Genomic DNA, 16,207 nt, shown 5'->3' with positions numbered 1-16,207 from the left:
CATCAAAACATCTGATGTACTGCAAAAAACTCATATTAAGCTGTGTATATAGCAACCATGCTCCTCCTGTCCTCTGCCTGAGGGACCTCAGGTCAGCAGGCAGCTAGCAGTAAAACACAGGCCATAAAAACTCCTGTGATGAACAGTCACAGCTTGGTCAATCTTTTAAAGCACAAATCTGATCATAAACCTTAACCTCACCTGATAACTGCAGACAGAGAAGCCAGATCTGATGTTTTCTGCCAAATTCTGTGTCAAGGGGCTAAACAATCTCTGAGTCACTCACTCTTCTTTACAGCAAGGAAAGACATTATTATTATTATTATTATTACTACTACTAAGGACCTTCCCTCTGAATTTCAGAAAACTGTCATGAAATCCTTACATCACACACTGCACTAGGCTGAACCCCTTGGCCCAGGAATGCCCAACCATGAAGCTGGGAGCCCCAGCCTCCTATGTTGGTCGACAGACCACAGGGACAGCTGTGTGCACAGCTGCCACAGCATCAATGAAAGGTGCTGCCCTTCCTCATCTCCTGAAATGGATCCTGGTGCTGGTAAACACATGCATGTGCTTCTTTCTCTCATTCATAAAGGAGTGTTATGTGTATTTAATATTTTTTTTCATATACATTTCATGTATATATATTTTCATATATATCTTTCACTATTTGAAAATAAGGAAACAGGGGGCTTGTTTGTTTAGCAGTTTCTACAATACAAAAGCTATTTTTCTGTTACCAACCAAAAATCAAGTATGTTTTATCTCCTTTCACAAACACTGCTGCATCCATGAATCATCTGAGATTGTATTCTACATGAATGTAAAAAAAACATACTTTGTAGTTTTTAAGTAGATTTTTGTTTCAGAATTGATCAATCTGAGAAAAGGCATGCAAGACTGAATTTCCTCTTATTTTGACACTGCTGTTACACAGAAACAAAATAATATTGTTCTTCCAAATCTGTCACATTTGGAGCCACGAGAACTCTTTTATTTAAAATGTACTGCTATGTTAGCAATTATCAGGTTTTTCTGATCTCAGACATAATTAGACAGCTGTCTTTGATATCACAGAGATTCTCCAGCTTAAGAGTTCAGATGCTGCAACACGCAGCTTAAGTCTCAGCCTTAAGCTTTTTGCTGATATTTAGGAAAAAGCCTACAAAGAAAGATGGAAGTACAAATCAACTTCTGGATCAGTGTACTTGATCTTGGAGCCTTTTGTTCACAGGTGGCATTCGGTGTGGTATTACCCATGCAAGGGTTAAATGCCAATAACAGCATTTGTGCCTACTGGAAGTGTGAGTACCAGCTGGATGTGTGCAAATAGCTGCTTCCAAGTCACACTTCTCATTATTTTTTATGTTACCTGAAACACCATGAGCCAGACTGCTTAAATAGCCTCTGGTCCTGATTCTTTGACACAAAACCTTCACTGCTTAAGGATGCAGAGGGGCATCATTAAGTGAGCATCCATACTTTATGCAGGCTGAGACACCGCTTTCCATTCCAGTGCTGGACAGGAGTTCTTCCAAATTTTCAAGTTCTCCACATGCCTCCCCTATGATGATGGCCCAGACAGAGGCAAGGAGAAGAAAGGCTACAACTATGACTGCCTGCAAGACCTGTATCTAAATGTATTTCCACTGAGAAATCAGCTCTTTATGCAATTGATTTATCTTGGCCTTTTGACAGAAACAAGCACGGCTATTGGAAAAAAGGATGAAGCTTTAACACACCACACCTTTTTAGTGTGCAGCAGAAGTCACAGAGGAACAAAGTGCTCTGGAACCTAAAGGATACCAAGAAATCATACATTCTCATAGCAAGGGCAATACATATCACAGGCAAGCAACTGCAAATTCAGTATGATGAATGAATTACTAACAGAAAATTCCAACCTTTAAGCAGAAATTAAGTGCTACCTTGGCAGCAGACACTATTAGAAAAACAAGGCGGCCACTATCATCAGCCTGAGCCGAACCAACACAGAAGTCAATTTGTGACAGAGGTGGAAAAAAAGGGAGGGAAAAAATTGCATCATCTGCTGCATCTTGAGGTGTGTTTCATGGCTAAGGGCTGTGCCTTGCTAGGGCTCTCAGAACAAGCAGAGATCCAAAGCAAAGATCTGACCAGAAACCAACTGAGATAGATATTACAATTTAGTGCAATCACCTGCTACAGTTGCTTGAAGCTTGAGACACTCAACAACTACAGATAATAACCTCATGGCAAGAGAAACACTGATCTGGAATAGAATGACCAATGCTTAATTCTGAACTGGATGCTGGCTTTTCCAAACACTGGGCAAGGTATGTAATCTCTCAGGAATAACACAGTCTTTCCTATGCTATGCAAAGATTTATGCTTCTAAATCAGCCACCTTAAAAGAACTATTTGACGAGTAGAAGCTGTCATGAAACAGCCACCCTTTCTCTAATTGCAGATGACCTGTTTAGGAGTCAGCTTTACAGCCTAGCAGTCACTTTCCTAAGGAGACACATGGCAGGCTGATGCCCTCGTCCTACTCAAACCAAAAAAGTCAGCACAGGTGCAAAGACCAACAAAGGAAAAGACCTGGGCACAGTACATCTGCTAAGGAGACTGCAACACACCATTTAGGCTCTGGGAACATGAACAAATTTACAGGAGGCCAAAACAGGGTTGGAATTCATACTAGATGTTAAATAAATGCTAAATAAATGTCTGGGTATAAACACCAGCAGTAAACATGAGGCAAGCAAGGCAATGTAATTTTACCTCTCCTGGGCTAGATCCAAGAGCAAAGTTGCTAATGGGATGACTAATGGGATCTCACAATTACAAATGGAGAAGGGGGGGCACTATTCAGCCCGAGTACAGGAAAGTACTAAGTGGTTGTATTTATGAAGGTATTAAGTGGTTTTATGTGCTCTTAATGTATGGCTGCACACACAAGCTCTAGACAAAGAAGAGTGAACACAGCAAAACACACCTGAACCTTCCAATAAACTAGTTCCTTACATTTATAAATTTACAGATACGGCTTGGCCAGAGAGAAATAGGTCAAATCATAATTGTAGAGCTTTAAGGCAGCAATATACCTTGATTTTTGCTTTGAAGTCCAAAAAATAACAAAGGTACACACTAGAACAAGCTGTATCAGGCAGCAGCCTAACTTAGGTATCACCATTTACAAGCCAAGGCAGAGGCTACAGGCATGTTCTAAGGAAGAACATGGAAGTTCAGAAGCAGGACACAGGCTTCACTGACCACCTGTAACACCACAGGAATTTTCAGGATGCTCCATTACCTCCCTAAATCCTGCCTAATATTTGGGTTTCTTTCCCTGTTGAGAACTACTGCTAAACAGCAGATTTCCCAGTCATAGGTAGTCAACTTTTTTGCTTTCCTCATGCCCCACCCCAAGAGTCAGGGATACATTTTTGGACCATTTGTATCAGATTTGTAGTCTGACCCCCTCTATGCACTCCTCCTGCCTCCACAAAGGCAAAGCACAACAAATTAGTCAGTTATTCAAATGAGTTTACAGCAAGACTATACCTTGTTCCGAGTAAGCCAAAGGTGTATTTTGATGTAATCACACCATTGAAAAGAAAGTGACTAAACCTTCTTTGGTTTTAAACCTCTTCAGGGGAAGGATTTTCACTCCAATGAAACTGATCCCTGAAGTGGTGAAAGACAGAAACATCACAGAAACCTAATTTGGATGGATTCTAGAGACACAAAACTTCCTGAAAGATGCTGTACCTCAATAACACAGTGCACTGTGTTCTTCATGCCATCCAGACCTGACCAGACTTAGTTCTCCTCATCATCAGAAAGCAATGGAACCAGACAAGCTAGCAGCACCACCTGGGAACCTCTGTCTCCTGGGAATGGCTGTAATTTCAGGAATGTCAACAATTACCCTCCTGTTGACACAGGTCACAAGTGATGCCTCCTTATACAACTCCACAGACATTTTCACCATGACCCCATTCCTTTCTGCAACGTGTTTTACAGACAGCGCAGCCCAAAACAGAAACAGGACATGCATCTAAGTAGGAAAAAAAAAAAAGATACTATATTCACACAGCTTTCTACCCCATGTGACATCCCTGACTTCACGGTGCTCCACCCTTCATTTCGGGGACAAGATAAAACGTTACTCACTAATTTTTCCAGAGCTCAGAGCTGCTGCAGATAAATGTGCACAGGACACCCTAACTTAAAATATTTTTCAGCAGAACTCTTAAACCCAGAACTGATCCAGCAAATACAATAGAACAGGAAAAAAAAAAAAAAAAAAAAAAAAAAAGGGCAAACTCACTGACACAGAGGAAGCACTTGAATCTGTACCCATGCACTTGGACTCAGACTCTCAATATCGTCTTATTTAAGAGGACTTAGGGGCTGCTGAATGCCTAATAGCACCTCCTTCCAAGGTGGTGTTCCTCAAAGCAAAGAAGTAACACTGCTGAAGAGAAAACCCACTTAGGGGCCCTGGCTCTGCAGCTGGACTAAAAGAGCTCCTGCTGCTTTCAAGGGGGAAGGAAACATCATCCTCATGGACTGTCATTCTTACCAGCAAGCCAAACAACTCCCTCTGCTTCTAGGTGCTGGCCTGCATGTTAGAGATTTTTGGGAAACTATGCTATAGTCAAAACTCACCTAGGAGGTGAGTATTCACCTAGGAAGGGTACTAAGCCAAAATAAGGAGCACTTCAGCTCTTAATGTCTTACTATTGTGAAGAAGTTCAGAGACCAAAAGGCTTGCTGCATTTGGAACGAGGAGTTCAAGTAGATTTCAGTGCTCCTGGGTTGCCTTTCAAAGCAACCTGCCATGCCACCTGAGCACGCCAGTTCTATTGAAACACGTACTTGTGGTTTTTACTATAATTGCAAGTCACCTTTGTCTTTCACAAAGTTAAATCCTCAAGCTATAGCTTCTGCCTTTAATAGAAGCAATAAATCCAGAGCTGGTAAACTGAAAAATCATCCTCTCAGATACATGGTCATGTAAGTGCAGAGAATATTCTCACTCTGTGACCCATTTTTGCTGTTTACTTTTTGGAATGCAGAGACACTCATTGCTCAATCATTCTGCCATCGCAATACATAACAGAGCTTACACACTGCTCTGATGGTAGTATCTGTGCTTGGGCTGAAATAAGGAGAGCCAGCAGAGTCTCTAAAGGCTCAGACACAGCCAAGCTCGAGTACTAAACATTTCATCTGTGGTTTTACACTCGACCGGCAGTGCTGCACTTCCACAGGAGAGCACACACATGCTGCTACAGCACAGTGAAGCATTTAACGCTGTAGCTTGCTCCCTCCTCACCCCCGAAATAACTACATAGGAATAAAGCACCTTTTTACTGCTACGGCTGCATCTCAGCCAGGGTGTGAGCTACCACAGCTATTTCATGGTTTGTTTTTTTTTTTTTTTTTTTTTTTTTTTTAAAGTCACAGACCTAAAAGAAACAGACCTAGAAAAAATAATTACAGGATGTTAGAACCCCAGGCCTTAAATCAAAACACATTTGTTAGTCCAAGATAAAATTCCTAACTGAAGTTTTCACAGCACTTGTGGCTGAGCTGTCCTATCAAAGCTTGGAAAGATTAAACCAGAGCCTGCCTCTCCCCAAAATTTCCCTAAAAGCTATACCGATACCGTCACATGAATAAGTTACAAAAGGTCAGAAGCTAATTACCGAGCTTCTCTCTGACACCGATCTCCTTCCCCCTTCCAGCTAGGATGCAGCAAAAGCAGCACCGGAGCACCCAAACGTAGCCTGAGGATAGAGGACCGGTTTTTGGCAGGGGGAGAGCAGGCTGGAGGGGAAGCTCCCTCGCCCAGCACTGCTGGGGCCACGGCTGAAGCCGAGGCTGGAAGCGCGGGGGCCGGCGGGTTCCCCCCCACGCCACAGCCGCTCCCCGCACACAGGGGGTGCCCGTTCCACGGTGCTGGGCTCACGGTGGCTTTCAGCCCGGGCGTGGGGCGCGCAGCGGCGGTCTCCGGGAGGGCACCCGCTCTCCCCTTGGGAGAACACCCGCTCCACCGGGCGGGCAGGCGGCCCGGGCCCATGGCGGCAGGAGGAGCCTGCTCTGCTGCGGCCCGCACGGCGCGGAGGGAGCCGTCGGGGAGGGCTGCTGCCGCCCGCCCGCCCGCCCGCGCAAGAGAAGGGCTCAGCGGGGGCTCATCCCGCCGGGACACAAAGTTACCACCGTCAGGCTCGCTTCCGTTTCGGGGAGCGGGGCTGGGCCCCAGGAGTTCCTCGACGCGCCCCTTACCTGCACCCAAACCCCGGCGGGCCCTCCCGGGGCGGCCGCGCCTCCTCCACCTCTGCCGGCTCAGGGCAGCCCCCGCCGCCGTCCGGTCCGCGCCGCTCTGCCGCCCGCCCCGTCCCGGCCGGCCCCGCCTTCGCCCCGCCCCGGACCGCCCGCTCCCCCGCCTCGTACACGCCGGACGGGACCCAGCGGGGCCGCGCCGGACCGGCTGCGCCGGGCGTTTGCTTCGCTCCCCGCCCCGGGGCCGGGCCTCCCCGACGGGGCGGGCGGCAGCGCCAGGCTGGGCCGACGCCCTGATTGGGCCCGATGGCAGTCACTCGGCGGGCGAGGAGGGGCGGGCACAGCGCCGGGGCCCGGGCGGGAACCCCCCCCGCCGCATCTTCAGTCCAGCCCACGGAGGGGAGTCCGGCCCGGCCCGGCCCGCCCCGCCCGACGGGAGCCTTTGGGGGCGTCTCCCGCCGCCGCTCCCGGGGTGGGGTGAAGGGCAGGGCAGGTTCGGCCTCCCGCCGGTGGGGCTCCCTCCCTGCCGTGGGGTGGAGTCGGGACCCCGAGCGCCCTTAGGGGGGAATAGCAAGGGGTGCCCCGACGGGCTTCCCGCCCCTTCCGCGTCTCTCCCTGCCTACCTTCTCGCCTCGGGATCCTTCCCGCGGCCAACAGTTCCACCCTCTGAATCCGCCGGGCTGAAGTAGTGGGAGAAATAGCCCCCCCATGGTTCCTTGGAGAGGGAAGGAGGGCTGACCGCGGCTCAGCAAGGAGCAGGCCCGGTCCTGCAGCTGACGGGAGGCATGGCACCCACTGGCGACCACCTCAGCAACCTCCGCGGTGGGGATGGGTGTGCTCCATCAACTGGTTCGCGTCCCTCCCGCCAAAACATCCATGCCTCTGCAGCTTGAGGGGCGGAATGGTCGGCAGCGTCCTGAATTGCTCTTTCAGGAGCCGAATCACAAAGCTAGCGGACTGGGAGGCTCTGCTTGGCTGCCAGGTCCAGCCAACTAACTCTTAAATTTTGTTTGGAGTTGACTCAAAACTTTTAAAAATTATTATTCTCAGAGCTCTCTTCCCTCCTCCAAAGGCTGGATTAGACAAAACTCCTAATGTAATGTTTTTGTATGTGGAAAAAATGATTTGGTTGTACTGTGTTTCTGACCATGTTGTCTAAAAAGGTGGAAATTTCCATTCAAAAACATGTTGAAAGTAGACATTTTGAATTCTCAAACAAAACAAAAACGGGGAAAGTACCCATGCTATGCTGTAGCCTGTTTCTACAATTCGTCTTTTGCCCATTATCCTTAAACACTTATCGAATCTACCCCCAGTGTTACCAGTTTTCTGTCAGCCCCTAGGTAAGTGCTAGCTCTGGGCTGAATCCCAGGGCTCCCACAACCAGCACTCCTTCCCACCTGAAGGAGACAGAGTTGTGCTTGACCAATAAGAAGCTGACTCCACTGATACAGACACTGATACCCTCTAAAGCCCAATGTTCACTAGCCTTTGTTTTCCGAACCATTTGTTCTGTGAACTCTGTGGATCATTTTTTACACATAAATTAATTTTTAAGTCAGAAAGTAAAGATTCTTACTAAAGAACCTCATGCAGAAGGGCTTCATTAATCCAGGGTGGTGCATGAGTGAGAGCTCTCTGAAAACAAATGTGAGCTGACAGAACATTTCGAACAATTGTTTGAATTCCTTCATCAAAGAAAATACCTTTGCAAGTTAAGACAAATCTCTGATAAGGTTTTCTGGCTTGCTTATCTCTCATCTCCTAAAATAGTTCAGCCCTTTTTGCTCCAGGCTGGTTTGCAAGGAAAGGTTCATTTTCTCCACCTTGGTGAAAACGAAGCAGCAGCCTGAGAAGGCAAACACCTTGCTCGCTTGTCCCTCTGGTGAAGGCTGCAGAACAACCACGAAAAGTGCTTTCCAACATTTTTTCAATACTTGAGGAGGTGAAGGGAAAGAGCTTTCCCCCCACTCTGTAGTGGGAACACGTACTGTCTCCCTGGTAACAAATCAATAAATGGCATCAAGCCTTGTATTTCAAGAGCTGTCAGAAGGATTTTGAAGGCACAGCAAACACTCTCTTATATGATCTTCATTTGGGGGGGGGTGTATTTTGAGGCTCCTACACAATCATGGTGTGGTACAACAATGGACATGGTGTTGCAGTGCAGTTATTTTTCAGCTGGGTCAGTGAAGTAAGCAGCCACCCTGTAAGGTCACTGGCATAAAGCTGGCATTTGGGTCTCAGGGGTGGAGGTGTGAGCAAGACCATGCCTCCCCCTGGCAGTGACTCTGAGATCAGACTAAGCCCCTTGCAAAACAGCAATTAACAGCACTCCTATTAAATCTGCAGTGCATCTTTCCACGTTTTTGCCTGAGCATCATTATTGAGTGATAAACGTAGTTCAGTTCTTCATGCAGTTATCCTTACAACATTATCATAAGCATTACTATCTCATTTTACACAATTTAAGTGACTCACCTTGGTTAATTACAAGAGTTAATGACTTGTAGTGATCCAGATTTCAATTTGTCTCTCCTCTGGAAGTCATATACTTTTAGCAGCACACTAGTTATTAGCCCCACACCTCAGTATCCATGTTTGCCCACAGGCAGGGCCTTGAAGTACAGAAACAAGCTGTGTGTATCACAGCCAACTATTAATTATTTTGTTTTAAACTTCAGCACCTTGTTGGGCTCTGGAAGTTTTCCTTTAGAACAAACCCACTCCCCAGCAGCTGAAAGAGCTGAGGGATCTCCTTCCCAACAGGCAATGGTTTCACACACCCAGGTTTTCATGTCTTTCATTTCAGGACAGCTTCGAAAGTGGGTTCTGTGAGTCACTCACTCTATTCCCAGTGGGTTGTTAACCTTGTAGCCAAGCCAGGATGTTTTCAGGTCAGGTCTCTGCAACAGAGTCTCCTGGCACAGTTGTGTCAGCCAGAGCTGTGATAATATCCTCTGAAAGCAAAGCTGTGACAGTGAAAGCACCTTGTGCAGATGTAGGTATAAGCAACGAAAATGTCACTTTTGTTGGGATAACTTATTTCTCTCAAGAAATCTGGAATTTGCTCTCTCAGCAAAAGCATGGTTTTACTGTTAGAAGCTGCACCTAGTTTGGAAATATTTGCTCTTCTGACCAAATATTGGAGCTATGCTGTCAAAGCTGTCCCAGCTTTCAACTAGCTTAGGTAGCCTGATTGTTAAAAAACAAAACAGACCTAATTGTTTCAGCCAAAACCCTCTATCTTTGATATGACATTATGTTCACTCCTAGGACAAAGTACTGCACAAACAGTTTTTAGCTGTCAAATAAATAATTTAACTTTCCTCCCCATGTTTGAATTCCTCCCCCAATCCCTTCCTAAAAAGGAGAGGAGGAGAGGAGAGATTCAGTGCTCAAAGGTTCAACTTAATCTACAGCAGCCTAAGTACAAAATGCCCCCAAACTTAATGCCCCAGAACAGTCAATCTTCTGACCTCAGCTGTCCCATCCCTGAGTCTTCCTACAGCTGAGCTTTTGAAAATACTGTAAGGAAAGTCCTGCACAGTGAACCTCCCACTGAAATGACAGAAGGGATGCTGGCTTGGTTCTGCTCCACTTGCTAGACAGATCTGCTCAAGGCTGAAGTGCTTCACGTGAGTAGTTTTTCTACTTCCAGCTGCAGTATGGTGTGAGACCTCAGCAGGTAGAGGCAAAACACACCACTTTTCTGTTTGATAACGTGTGATTCAGGGATTAGTAGTGAAATATGTACGTAAAGAGTCATCCTGAGCAGCAGATAGAAATGAAGAAACTGCTGGAAAGAAGGTGCCTTTCCACACATGCTGTCCATGCTGTCTCTGGCAAGGTGTTCTTGTGGCCATTGCCAGCCTGTTGGGATGACCAGTCTTGCGTATTTTATCTGTAACCTTGTGCAATTAACTCCTGAAAACCAGGGAAAAGCAAACTCAGGTTCTTTCTGAAATGGCCAAGAAAGCTTCCCTTAAAACTTTATATAGCTATGGGGGTTGAAAAGTAATTATCTGCAGGATCTTCTTCAGATGGAACACTGAGATGAATCTCAGAGATGTGTTAGTCTGTATCTAGAAATCATGAAAAAACAATAATATTGGTAGGAAGATACAGCACATTTTACAAAAACCTCCTGGCATAAGGAAAGTGTAGGCATTCAGTGGCAATAGTGTAGCTGTTGAAAAGACTGGGCATTTCAGATGGGATTTGTCTTCTTGTTATTTTGAATAATTGCAATCATTAAAAGCTGGAAAGAAGAGACTGTGGTTTTAAAGTTTTACATTTTAAAATTCCTGCAGGCCTGCAAAACATTATTTTTCTTTCCCTGGATTTTCCCCACTTGCTAATTTAGCTAGAAGTGTACTGGGCTGAAAGACTCACTAGGTTCAAGCACCTGTAATTTTCACAGCATTCTCTCTATTTCTGTACCAGCAGATAATTCTTGCACTGAGAAGCTGCTCTCTGGCATACTGGGTAGAGATGACTGCCTGACCAAGAGCTAGAGAGACTTTTGGGTACTCAAAGTGTTCAGCTTCAGACACAGGAAAAAACATTCAACAACTTAGTGGTGTAAGAGTAGTCAGAAACCAGCCTATAGGTATTGTCAGTAACATTTACTGATAGACCTCACTGTTGAGTGTGCATCTCCACTGAAATACACACTTGCACAGCTTGCTAAGCAATCAGGCAGAAAGGCAAATACCCGTGTCTGTGAAATACTGCAGAATGTTATCAGAGGAAAACAGGCATGGGGGATGCAGCAGGATATAACAAACTGTGAGTGTTTCCCCTGGTGCCCATGTAAAACCCCACCAGAAACTGTAGCATCTGCCTAATCTGAAGGAGACTTCCAGACACAGCCAAACATCATCCCTTTTACAACTCACACTGTTTATCACATCTGACCTTATCATTACCTTTCATCTCTGCTTGGTTGGTGATGACACTCTACATCCAATCTTCTGTGCTCACCACTGGGATAAATCTCAATATTAATTTCTCACTAATTCTGAGCTCACATTGCTCAGGTTTGCCTGGCACTGTTTACATACAGACATGGCATTATCACCATTTCATTCCTTTCATAATGACTTCCACATACCCATTCCCTCAGGAAATGTGTGAAGGGGGAGGGGGGGGGACAGGGCTTCCAGCAAACAGATCACTAGTACAGTGATAAAGTGCCTTACTTAAGAGAATCTCAAATAGTGTGTACCGCTGGACAGAAGTTACTCTCTGCACAGTGCCACTGAGGAAAACAAGGGATAAAGAGGTGATGCTCATCTCACCATCACAGGTGAAGCTGCAAGCATCTCAGCTCACACCGTAACACCATACACAGTCTCCTGGGCAAACCTCTGAGCAAGGTGCTGCCTTTGCACCGTCCAGAGCAGCTGAAGAGCTGCACTCACACCCCCCAGTCCCTCTGCAAGAGCAGCTGTGTGGTGCCAGCCCCACTTGCAGAGCTGCGGATATCTCTGCCCGGCACGCTGCAGACATAACTGTAGTGGCTTTAGTGCAGGTCACACAATGAGTCAGTGTCAGGCTAACTCAGTCAGCTGGCCTCTAGGCTCAGCCTTTAACTGGCCTTCAAGAGAGGAAAACAAGGCTGCTTCAGACATTCCTTAAATACTACTGCCTCGAGAGCCTTGGGGGAAGGTGACAGCATCCTGCCTCAATGAGGGCAGAAACTGTGTTATCTTCCAACTTCCAAGAGGCTGAGATATGTGCACCTTGTTTGTTTGTTCCTGGACTGACGTCTCTGGAATTGTGTTTGGCTGGTGATTCATGGAGGTGGGAAGCAAGGCCAGGTTCCCAGGCTGAGTCACTGTGGGCACGTGCAGGGTAGGAAGGGATGTTCCCAGGCTGCAAGCACCAAGGAAGCAACCATTCAAAAGTATAAAAATCTTCTGCTCTAGAGAAAGAAGAGCCAGTAAGCAAAATCTTAGGGGCTGACCAAGTTGTCTTAGCATATCAATCAATCTGATACTTGCCGTGTTCCAAGCAAAGTGACAGACAACCATGAAACAGGAAATATTTTATTCTGAAAGAAAGAAAAGAGAAACATGGAAGGGGAAGCACAAGGAGATGATGATCATATATTTAGCAACCATCAGTATTGGTCTCCCTCTCTCTCTCCAGAGAGTTTACACCTTAGGAAAGAGGAGAGTAAAGCTTTCATTCATGGAAGGTATCCATCTTTTAGGTTGGAAAAAAAATCAAATTGATCTTTATTCTCCACATCACTTGTGAGCCCTGTCTCTTTATGTTAAGGTTAAGTAAAAGAGACAAAGGGATTTAAGTGGAGAGTAATATCTTCTGAGTTAGTATGCCTGATATCAACTGTTTATAAATAGAATTTCTGAAGTAGTTCTTCAGTGAACTACTGAAGTAAAAATATTTATATTTTTTTAGTTAAAAAACAAAAAAATTTGGGGACCATTCATGGTCAAACCATGGTCCAACACCAACCATGGGAAAACATTAAAGTCACACTTCTGCATTCTTCTTAAAAGGTATGAAGGATGAACTGAATTTCAGTTATCTGAAATTTAAGGAGAAATAATTGCTTCTTCCCGTTACAAAAGTATATGAATATCCTACTGAATTTATTACACAGACAATTTCACTCTAGATATCAAAATGCTTTTTTAGCTTGCATTTATTCAACCCTGTGTCTATTAACGCTGGTTAAATGTTTTGACTTCCATCCCAGGCAAAGTGTTGATTTCGACATTGACAGAGCAACACATTTGGGATGAAGAGATGAATATTTAGGACTTCCATGAAATGAAATGAAATAGTCCAAGAACAACAGCGAAGCAAATTAATATGAAAATAAGAATATAAATATTGAGCTGTTTAATGGGAATGCATGAACAGGTTTGTCCACCACGTAGCCTGATCAAGAGAGGAGGTGAAGGCTTGGACAGATGCACAGTGGCAAAACCAAACAGCACAGAAGGTGCTGGTTCACTCTGTCTCGTTGAGCTTCTGCATTAATTTTAAATACCCTGCAGGTTGCAGAAGTGAGTGGGCTTGTGAATGGTGAAAGGTTAAACATGTGCAAAAGAAAAAGCAAGGCAGAGGAAGCAGGCAAGTGTAACAAAACATTGCAAGGGTGGAGAAACCAATGTGCTTCTCCTAGGAGATTAATGATACTCTGAGTCTAATCTTGCTGAAGATGGAAGGCACACCTCCTCTGGCAGCTTAGCTTCATGAAAACACCTGTGGCTGTCACGTCTGGTTGGCTAAATGCCACTGTGCAAAATGGTTTTACTACCCCTATCAGCTCATTAATGCACAATTTGCTAATGCACAGGCATGAGAGCTGGGATGGGATCCTGCATCAGCGGTCCTGTTGTGGTGGTTTTGTCTTCATGCCAAAAATTTCTGGGAACATCTTTAAAGAGACAGCTCTCCATTAATTCAGATAACAGTATGTCACTCACTGCAGGTTTCATCCAGACCTTTGAGAGCTGAAGATCTGTTTCAGTGAGAACAGTTATGTCCATCTTTTATAAAAATGTCCTATTTTCATACAATATACATTTTATTTTGAAAAGGTTCTTGAAAATAAAGTTTCAAATTTAAGTGACCAAAGTTATTGTCATTTCTTCTTAACATCTGTGGATACTTCTTCTAATCCTGAGTTCAGTAAAGAACAATTTAAGCATTTCCAAGCAACTTACTCCCCAGTTCCCCTTACTCCTATGGCTTCTTGTGTAACGGCATAGAGCACTGCTATATTTGTACATAAACTGCCTTAAAACTTGAACAAAAATGTCAGGAAGTTCAGATACGAGGCCCTTGATTAATATACAAAACACGTGCCAGGAACACTCAAAAGAAGTTTCAATCTTAGGCATCTGAGGAATGATGTTTTTCACATTTAGTCAGGAATCCCATTTAGAAGGAGTCAGAATTAACTATTATCTTTTGGCACATGTTTTGCAAACACAGATATCCCCCTTAATCTTGGAACTCAGGACTTTAGATTGCATATTTTAAAATCTTGTTTTCTTTTAAAGTCCATGCATATACTTTTACATATGCATAAGTAAGCACTTGAGATAGATTAATTAATAATTCAATATCCAATATAAAATCCAAGCCTGGTTAAAATAAAGTGTGAAATTCTTACAGTGGGTATTAAAGCATAAGTTTAACATATTTTTCACAATGAATGGATTAAAATTCAAGGTGAAAACCGTAATAGTTTGCTCTTAATGTTTTAGCGAACATAAAATCACTGAACTGATGGAATTACCATCTGAACATTTGGAACAAGAGTTGGCTGAACTGAACAACCTTTTGATAAAAGTCATTTTTCTACATGTGCAGAAAGAATATTGGAGCTGCACAAGTTGAATAATCTGAAACAGAAATAGCAATAAGTTCAAAGACAAGAAACTAGCTGGGAATTAAACACCAAAAAGCTCGTGTTCCTTGCTAAGCTGTGAATAAAAGCAAGGAATGAAAGCTGCACCTCTCTTCATGCTTACATTCTGAGGGACACTGTGAACAGCAGCAAGCATTTCAGTTCACCAGCTGCAAATGATCCTTCAAAATCCTTAAAAAATATGGGCAATATTGTTGTAATGGTCTGCCTGGTTAGTTAAAAATTCTGAAGGAGAGAATAGTTTTGAACACTGAGAACCAAGCCATGAGCTGTCTCCTCCATAAGTCTGCCTCCTCTTTGCTTAACTCCTACAGACTTATTTTCGGTCTCAGGACCCCTAAATGTGTACTTAATAGTACTTTTGACAGGGGACAACAACATATATGAAGAAAATATGCCATACATAGGCTCTTAAAAGATGTTTCTGAACGATGCTCTGCATCCACAGCAGTGTATTTTCAACAGCAGCAGGTGACCCCTTAGAGAGATGGGGAGGGGGACATGGGTCACAGTCACATCCCCCAGACCTGGGATGACAGACAGTAAATTACTGAAACACCCTGTCAGCAACAGGAGGTGGCTCAGGAGAGTCTTCACCCTGGGCCTGTCACACCAGCTCCCTGCCTGCCCAGTTTCAAGGGGCTTGCTGACCATCACGTGAGAAAAACCTCTGCCAAATAAGCAAAGCCAAGCAAATCTTTCCACTCAAGTGAGCCGGAAAATGCATTTAAAGAGTAACTTAAACCTCCTGAGACCTGCTCTAGCCATGAAGGGAAGTCTGTGAGCCAGGATGATGGAGCCAGGCAGAGGCATGACCAAGGACCACAATGGCTCCAAAACAGTGCCCTGGGCTATGGGGTCAGGCATTGGGGTGAATGAGACCTGATGGTGCACCCAGGGCATGGCGTGGCCCCTAGGCAGGAGGTTTGGCCGTATGTGCCTGAGGTGCTCCAACCCATTAGAGCAAACTCATGGCAAAACTGTGGCTTGGGGCCACCTCTCATACACCACAATTCAACAGATGATGGCAGCTTAAGAAGCTCTTCCTTGCCACCTGCTGGCACACCCACGGGAGACTGGCTACTGTCTGGGCTGGCTGGAGACACACCATGCATAGTCACTCTGCTCACCTCTACCCATCTCTTGGGTGCAGAGGTGGCACCAAGAGGCTGACACAACGCAGCCACTGCCTGAGCAGCTTTCGGTGGGGTTGAGTAAGGTCTTGGTGGGCAGCTCTTTTAGGGCTCATGCTCTACCCAAGCTCTGGGGTAAGCACCTACACGGGGCACATGAAGGTTTCATCACCTGGCTCACACCACCTTTCCTTCTGGGGCAATCTTGCTGCCCCCTTACTGATAACACCAAGCAAAAGTGAGCAGTTTAGGCAAAGCTTTTGCCAAGGTTAGAAATCAACAACAGAAGTCACCAGCTCTGCTCTCAGGTGCTCCAGCCCAACACCCCTTACCCCTCCAACCCTGTGCTCTGTAAAGACAGAGTTTGGCATTTCATCAT

At 45.1% G+C, this 16,207-nt stretch overlaps 1 protein-coding gene across 10 annotated transcripts in view; it reads right to left on the bottom strand.

The window, feature by feature from the left end:
* Nucleotides 1–6,419, bottom strand: part of PPFIBP1 (PPFIA binding protein 1) — a 113,243-nt gene extending 106,824 nt beyond the window's left edge. For 8 of the 10 annotated variants that reach the window (XM_071733219.1, XM_071733221.1, XM_071733222.1 and 5 more), the window contains exon 1: nt 6,283–6,414. The gene's annotated coding sequence lies outside the window, so the exon portion shown is untranslated. Of the gene's footprint in view, nt 1–5,702 lie in introns of all 10 variants that reach the window. The other 2 variants (XM_071733220.1, XM_071733227.1) reach the window with 1 other exon arrangement.
* Nucleotides 6,420–16,207: the final 9,788 nt, after the last annotated feature.

The sequence above is a fragment of the Heliangelus exortis genome, chromosome 1, assembly GCF_036169615.1.
Source record: "Heliangelus exortis chromosome 1, bHelExo1.hap1, whole genome shotgun sequence".
Classification (NCBI taxonomy): Eukaryota; Metazoa; Chordata; class Aves; order Apodiformes; family Trochilidae; genus Heliangelus; species Heliangelus exortis.
The sequence above is the reverse complement of the archived record's forward strand: the minus strand, read 5'-3'. Positions and strand labels throughout refer to the sequence as shown.